Here is a 9,196-nt window from a genome sequence, read left to right as displayed (position 1 = left end):
AAGATAATTTTCTAACTGACACTTTAATTTTTCTAAAAAGTTTACAAGTTAAAATTTTTAAATTTAAACTGTCCAAAGTAAATTTATAAAAATTATAAAAAGATAATTGTTAAATTTGTGTCTAGATTAAATGTGGATTGTCCATATAGGGGGTGAACAGAGTTATTAAAATTTTTATATATTTTTAGTTTGATAAATATAAAATAAAAATAAAAGCTTTAAATTTATTGCCTTCAAATTAAATCTTGACAGTCCAAATCTCATCATAATAGAGCATAAATTTTTAAGAAAATTTTTGCTAGTATTTGAATTTTTCTTAATTTATTTGTATATCGGAATGAATTTTTTCCTGATCAAAATTTAACTCTGTATTGAATAATTAATCTCTATCTCTCTCTATGCGTAATTAAAATAAAATAATACGACCTTAGAGAGTTTGATACATAACTTTGCAATCTAGGGTTTCCATTATGGAACAAGAATAAATTAAAATTGACTAACTAAGAACAAGAAAAATCAATTAATTAATTTCTTCTTTCAAAGTAAAACTTGTCATCCGCTAGGTACAAAAGTGGCAAGGGATTGAAAATCACGTCCTATCCTCTATCATTTCTCTTCTTTTTTATTTTTATTAAGATTAAAGTATATTTTTAGTCTTCTAACCTTATATTAGATTTTAATTTAATTTCTTAATTTTATAAAGTATCTTTTCAGTTTTTTAAGCCATAACACCATTGGTTTTAAATGATTATTTTTTATGCCAATCATTGTTATTTTAAGAAAAATTAAACTTAATACGTCAACATTGGATGTTTAGAAAAATGATAATGTTTTGCAAATATTTAAAAGTTTAATGTAAAAATATTTTGTGATAAAAATAGTGGTATTAGGGTTAAAGGATTGAAAAAATACTTTATAAAATTAAGGAACTAAAATGAAACCTAATATAAAATTAAGGAAGAATGATAGAGAGGTCCTTTTAATTCAACTTAGGTCCAAGTGCTAATTTTCAAAAATTTGCAAATTCGATTCTTAATTTTACAACTTTTTTATGATGAATTTGCAACTTATTTTTTCAAATTTTAACATGATTGAGAAATAAACTAATTTGTTTTCTCTATTAAAATTTAGAACAAAAGTTACAAATTCATTACAAAAAAATTGTGAAATTGAGAACCAAATTTGCAAATTTTTAAAAGTTAATACTTAGGATCTAAGTTGAATTAATTAGTCCTTTTGAGATCTTTTTAGTTTAAAAGATTAAATGTATAATTTAACTTTTCATTAATGTTAATAATTCTTCATCTGTTTGGAGTGATTTGAAAGTCCTTCATTTAAGGAATTTTTGTACATGATTTTTTGATCTCAAGAATTTTAGGGGTTAAGGTTCATAGTGAAGTTGAAGCTCAAAAAAAGAAAAAGGAGGAGGCAGGCCATAGGAATTTCCTAAAAAGGAATGAATTGGCTGGAAAGAGTAGGGCATTGCAGTAAAAGAATCTTTCCTTATTTCGAGTAGTGGCTCTCCAAATCAGATCCACTTTGTCAGGCATACATGAAGGGCCGTTATTGCACCTGAACAAATAAAATCTCTGTACCTGCCATGCTGTCCCAAAAAAAAAAAAAAAAGAATACCAAGATTCTTTCTAAAACTGTTAAAGAAAAAGAATTTTTTAATATTTTTATTAAATAAGTATTTTACTATATTTTTTATGAAAAAGTGAGATGTGACATTTATTGAGCATATATAAAAAAGTGGATGTTTTGAATGTATTGAGGAGAAGATGATAAAAAATAATTTAAATGAATTGAACATGTTCAGATAAGGCTGTGGAAGACATTTATAAAGAGAGTGAAATGGACATTCTTAATTCCTATAACGAGAAGTAAAAGAAGATTAAAGAGAACATTTATAAAAATTGTTGAATGAGACGTCTTGATTAATAATATTTTTTAAAAAATTGGTTGATTAAAAAAGTATAATAACTTGGTATAATCCATATAACCGGCGTCATCTATTGGGATAAAGCTTATTATTATTATATTCTTCACCAAAACTATTATAGCCAGTGATGTTGATATTAAGATAAAATATTATAAAATAATTGCATGATTTATTTTAATTTTTAAAATAATTATAGAATATTTCAAGGAAATATATAATTTAAAAACAAAATGAAATGTGTGATTCAGGCATATAGACTGAGACATTAAACTATAACGGGAATGGATATATAGTAGCAAATATAGGTTGGCGAATATGTTATTAGAGGGGTAATTTAATCTTTTTCATGTTTAAATATAATTCGTCCCAAGGACTATGATTTTCTAAAAAATGTTTTATTCACGCGCTATTCCTGTCACCCAAATATTGCTGTCATTCTTGCGAGGCACGCTGCAAGCTGGACCCCACCGGTTTCTCTCACGCAACTTATTGCAGTGCAGGTGTTTGCTGTTTCACAGTGTGAAATGTCTACAGATAATTAGGAGAAATGTAATTAAAGAAATATACTTGTCCATGTTTTGAATGCATGCAAATTAACATAACAATAATAATAATAAACTTTCACTGGGAACGGAACTGTAGTGTACGTGATTGGTATAAAAAGATTACCCCAAACATGTGACATGAAGGATTGAGGGACGATAGAGACTAAACCAGAAGTCATTTTCATGCAGGCAGGTACTGTCTCAAACCTGACATCTAGAGCTTAAAACTTTCAAACTGCATTCATAGTTCATCTCTTCCAACCCCATTCGTTTTTTACCCTTCCCAGAACATTTTTAAAAGCCCTTTTCAAGACTATCAACTACCCTCACCTATTTACATTCTCGTTTTTACTCCACACTACATTCCACTCTATATATCCTATCTCCTTCGCTGCACTCAACAATCCTATCACAACATGATACATGAAAAACGACGAGAAGGCTCGGACGGCGTAAGCTGAGCCGTGGTAGAAGGTCCCGGTGCATACGAAAACGAAAACGTGAAGGAGAAGGCTGAGCTGAAGGATATATCAAATTTTACTTCCTCGGCTAATGTTGCAGAGAAAATAGGAGACGAAGGAGGCAAGTCTCAGCGTCTGTTCATGTGAACTACTTTTCATCTTTGACAACAATTGGGCAGATTAGTGGATCTCGGAGGAGTCGACTCGGAGCATGAAATCGGGGGCCTAGCCGGACGGCATGGGGGTCGGTGTCGAGATTGGCGGGGAGAGGAGGAAGAAGAAGGAGAAATGTACATTGAGGGAGAGTGAGAAAGGGGGAGACTAGAGAGAGGAAAAATCAGAAAGGGGTTTAACAGTGAGAGTTAGAGAGACTGAGAGAGGACCCCCGGGGGGGGGGGATATGAACACGTATTTCCTGGTTGAGTCTCTGACATGTCCTTCAGGTCTTCATTTTCTGGTCCGTCTTCGTTGCAACTGGACCTTCTATCACACTTCAGCTTACTCCATCCCAGCCTTCTAGCGTTCGTGAGTTTTTTAACTTCATTACCCGCTTAGTTTGCTTGCTCAGAAAGTGAATCTGTAAGTAATAAGCACTGCTGCTCTAAGTTTTTTCCCTGCCTTATTTCCTGCTCTTGAAGGATAAGCTGTATGTATACATATATATATGTATATATAGCAGTTTGTCCACTACCGTCGACGTTATAATTCATGCTTACCAGGTTGCAATCATTGTTGATGTTGAGGAGGATGAAGCAGAACGTGAGACGAAGGATCTGCGCATGCCTCGCAAGATTCGTCGTCGTCACTTCTCCGACCATATAAAACAACGGAGCTATGCCTATTGAATTACTTGATGCTGATTGACTCAGCAACGCCGTGGAGGTCCGGTTTGGGTTGCTCATCACATGATGAGCAATCTGGAACATCCAAATATTAACAAGGTTTATTTTACTTTTATATTTTATAATTATTAAAATAAAAATTATTAAAAATAATAAATCTATTTTTTGTTAATTTAGACAGTATAGATTAATCTTATGGTCCAATTGAATATTAATAGTTTTTAAAATTTTTATAAATTAACTATCCAGAATTTTTCTGGATAGTCCAGTTTTAAAATTTTTTAACTCATAAATTTTTTCTATTTTTTTTAAAGTATCAGTTTAAATATTATCTTTATTTTTAATATTATTATTATTAAAATAAGAAATCATAAAAATTTAATATTAAATTCAAACTGTTCCGCATACATCTGGATAGTAAATTTTTAAAAACTATACAAATTTTATTATTAAATTGAATGGCCATTATATTTTGTATCAAAAATAAAAATTGAATTGTCCAAATTAAATTTATATTATTCATATGGTTGATTTATTATTTTTTGTAATTTTTATTCTAATAAATATTAAATGAAAAATAAAATAAAAATATGTAAATCTAAATGATGCAGATTGCTGATCACATGATGAGTATCCAAACCAATTTTGTACGTGCTATGTCAACTAGTTTTCTGCTAAGTTCGCTGCCTTGTAATTTTCTCATTAGGCATTGGGGAAAAAAGCATGATGTGTCACATGTCCTCAATTTACTATTGTATTCTTCTTTCAATAATATTGATATCTTCTCTTTGTTTTTTTTATAAGCACCAAAACTCAAAACTAAAAAATAAAAATGACTGTACCAACCTCATAATTTTAAATATAATTGAAATATAGTCTTTTTACACGGCTTTGCCATAGCCTTATAATAAAAAAAACTAAAAAATAAAAATGTATAATTACAATTTTTGTAAAAAAATCATAAAAAATATAAAATTTCACCATTTCTATTTACAAAGCTCTCAGAGTCGCTCCTCGGTAATCGACCTTCTAAATTTTCCAATTCTCACTATTTCTTTTGTTTGATTTGCTCATAACCCGATATTTGTTGATGATTTCTTTCTATTTAAAGTTGTAAAGATGATGTTGATTCAACTTCCACAGCTTCTTCTTCTCATGTTGACATTGCTCCTCCTACAACCAAGTATGATGTATTCCTTCGCTTTAGAGGAGAAGACGCTTGCGGCAATTTCACTAGTCATCTTTATGAAGCACCTTGCAGAGCAAACATTCGAACTTTTATGGATCACAAGCTCCACAAAGGAGATAACATCTCACCAATTCTTTTAAGAACAATTGAGGAATCAGAGATCTCTTTGATTATTTTCTCTCAAGACTATGCTTCTTTAACATGGTATGTGGAAGAACTCATTTGCATCATAGAATGCAGCCATAAATATAGAAGGACTGCCATTCCTATTTTTTGCAATGTAGATCCATCAAATGTTCATAAACAAAATGGGAGTTTTGGAGATGGATTTGCTAAGCTAAAGCAAAGGTTTAAACACAACCAAAAAAAGGTGACAAAGTGGATAAATGCTTTGATCCAATCAACAAGTCTCTCTGGATGGGATTTCAAGAGTGTTAGGTAGTTTCTGACCATTCTTTTTGTAATTTCTTTCTTCAAATTTTGAATATAATTTTTCTTTTATTTTATATTTGTGCTAGGCCCAAACCAAAACTTGTTAAAAAGATTATTGAGGATGTTTTGAGCAAACTGAATCGGAAGTCATCCTTTTATGTTGAAGGATTAGTTGGGATTGATTATCAGATAAGGAAAATTGAAGACCTACTACATAAGTTTCACATAGTGGGAACATGGGGTATGGCTGGTATTGGCAAAACCACTCTTGCCAAAGTTGTGTTTCACAATTTGAAAGCACAATTTGAAGCTTTTTGCTTTGTTGAAAATGTCAAAGAACAACTAGCAAGAATTGGATTGGACAAATTACAGGCAAAATGCCTTAAAAAATTACTAAAAGATGATGATATCAACATTTACAATATGAAATTAACTTTTGTGAAAAGTAGGATTCACCCAAAAAAAAATACTTTTGATACTTGATGTGGACAAGTTCATTGCAGTTGAAGATTTGATCAAAGTATGTGATGGGTTTGGAGAAAGAAGTAGAATTATGATCACATCAAGAGACAAGCAAGTGCTTAAGAATGCTTATGCAACAACATACCCAGTTTCAAAATTGAATTTCCAGAATGCCCTTATTCTCTTTAGTTTGAAGCTTTCAAGCAAAATGAGTCATACAAAAACCATTTGGAGTTAGCAAATTAAAGTGTGTGGTGGATCGTTGTAAGGGAAATCCTTTAGCCATAATAGTGTTAGGTTGTTTTCTTCATGGTAGAGGAAAACAAGACTAGGAAGATGCTTTGGGAAGACTAAATCAAACTCCTCACAATGACATCTTTAATGTGTTGAAATTGAGTTTTGATGGACTTGATGAGGAACAGAAAGAAGTATTTCTTAACATAGCATTTTTCTCAAATGAAGTAAAGAGGATTTCTCTATATTGGACAAGATGCTTATATGGCTCTTCTACACCGATTTTGTTGAGTGTTCTTAAAGAAAGATCCCTCATTTTAGTGGATAAAAATAATTATATTCAAATGCATGATCTTTTAATGAAAATGGGACTTGAAATTTCCAGACAACAATTGAGATCAAACCTTAAAAAACCTGCTCAACTTTGGAGGCTAAAGGATATTTGTCTTTTTTTCAACAATGACAGGGTAACAATTTATTCTTTTATCATATTTTCTTTATGCTCATAATTTTTCTAATTTCTTCGTCATATGCACGTCTTTGCCTAAAATTTATTTATTAAAATCTTTGGCAAGTCTCAATATTTTATCTTGAAATCCTTCAGTTTTGGATGTCTTAAATTTTTTTAATTAAATTGCTTGTAAAAGTAATCATTTCTTAACTTAAATAACTAAAATTGTTTGTGATAGAGTTTTTGCGTGTTAAGTGTGATTTATTCATCATCTTAGGCTTTGAAATAGATTATATAAACAAAACAATTTATACGACTGATTAAGATCATATTTGTTATACTAAAATATTTTTTTTTGTAAACGTATGATTTTCATTGAGTTATAAAATTGTCCATAAAGGTTGATTTTTCTTTTAGTGAAGAAAAAAGCCTATTAATTCACATTTTTCAAAAAGAAATACACTTAATCAATTGTCTTACTGGTTTTTCAATCACTTTTGGCATATTAACCATTTTCCCCCCACATGATTTGCTCACTAGGTTCCTGAGGCAATTCCATTCTTGTCATTGGACATGAGTGAGATAAAAATGATTACGTGTTCATGTCTTCTGCTTGACTTTGTGCTTTGACTGTTTTGTGGTGTCCTTTTTTTTCATTTTTTTTACGTAATAATAATTGTGTGGTTTTTGCTTGTCGATTTTCTCACAAGGGGGCGGAGGCAATTCGATGCTTGTAGATGGACATGAGCAAGATAAAAGAGAGGACATTGAGGTCTATTAAATTCCAAAAGATGGAAAACTTAATATACCTTAATGTTTACATGTTTGATTGGAGGAAGCCTTTAGAGATAAAAAACATTGGGGAAGAAGTGGATTATCTTCCAGAGGGACTACGGTTTCTTAGTTGGAAAAAATGTCCTCTATTATATGTGCCATTAAACTAGTGTGCACAGAACCTTGTTGCATTCCGAATGCGTGATAGTCATATTCAACAACTTTGGAATGGAAATGTGGCATGCATCATTTTTCTTATGTCTAAAGATAATTTTTCCCTTATGCATGTGGTTTTGATGAGCACCTCTTTGGGTTTTAATTTTTAGATATCGCCCAAGTAAAATGATGACTAAATAATTTCAAATTGCACATGTTTGTTTCACTATGTTTACAATTTAAGGGGCAACATTCTTGTTTGGTGCTCAGTTAGATGTGTTGTTCAAGCCAGCCTTACTTAAGTATTAGGACCGAGTTTGGCTCAACATGAAAAGAATTTTTAAAAGTATTTTTTGGAAAATATAAAAATATTTATATTTGAATAAAAAATAGATATCCCCTGTGCAACGATGGCAAAATAATCCCAAATGCACATGTTTGATTCACGATGTTTACATGACTGGTTAAATTGTAGGTGTGGCAAATCAGAGAAAGCATGAAATTTTTTATTCTCATTAACCAACCAATTCAAGCTTTACAGACTATTTTTGCCTTAAATCTAGTTCATGTTCTAAATGCATTGATCTAGTCCCTTCATAATGTTTTGTTTTTCTTGTCATGATAGGAATTCATGATGAAATTTAAACACGTTTGTATTTTGCAGCATTTTCTAAATTTAAAGGTGATTGATGTACGCTTCTCAAGATGTCTCACAGCTCTTCCAAATCTATATCAGGCCCCAAATATTAAATGGTTATATGTTGATAGCTGTGTAAGATTAGATCAAATTCATTCTTCAACTATCCTGTCCAAGCTTACTCATTTAGAACTATCTATTAGTAGGCAAAAACAAATAAGCATGGGTCATACTATTAAAGGAAGAAGTAAATGTTTGGTGAGTGTCGTCAATTATTTGGATCTTCGCAAGTTGTCATTCAAGAAAGTGAGGATGAAGGTGTTGGCATGTGAGGAAGGTAGGATTATCTGTGGTGCTGAATACAAGCATGTGGAAATGTGATTGGATTATAGAGAGAGGGCAGATCTAAAAATGGAAGCACAAAGGTTGGCGTGTTTTCTTCCATTTGTTAAGAAAGTTGAATGGTCAAAAGGTCCAATTGAGCTTGGGAATTTCAATTATCATTATGCCTCTCATTTCTATTTCAAACGTGAGTGGCCTTTGGGTTTTTCAATTGATGTAAAGGTGAGGAGACATCAAGAAGAAAGGGCAGAGATGGAGTCATTGAGAAGACAAGTGTTTAATCATAATCATAATCATGCTCTCAAAAGTTCCTCATCATTTTTAGGAACATTTTATCATATCAACTCTCCAATAAAGGCACTCCCATAAGTATTTTTTATAGTAGTGCACAAAAGAGTAAAATTGGTGTGCCACTAATGAAACTTCCCAATTACGTCACTTGCTGGTCACTATTAACATCATTAAGATTAAACAGAGTGAAGTCATTGGGAATGTAGAAAGTTGCAGCATTCCTCAAGTTTCAATTTTGAAATCACTTGCACTCTCTCAATCTTATAAAAGGACTCAGCCAGTGTGTTTGGATCTATCACTCTCTCTTGACAATTGTCCCTGTTCGTTTTACCTCCCTTATTTGATGACCTCAATTGAAGGTATGTCTTCAAAATCGTACTGCTTGTTTTTCCAATATGGGATTGATCATGTTCATTTTAATACTGTTACATTTGACTA

The sequence above is a fragment of the Prosopis cineraria genome, unplaced genomic scaffold (genome assembly GCF_029017545.1).
Source record: "Prosopis cineraria cultivar Desert tree isolate PC_DT_omini unplaced genomic scaffold, ASM2901754v1 PC11, whole genome shotgun sequence".
NCBI classification, from domain to species: Eukaryota; Viridiplantae; Streptophyta; class Magnoliopsida; order Fabales; family Fabaceae; genus Prosopis; species Prosopis cineraria.
Note: the sequence above shows the minus strand (reverse complement) of the source record.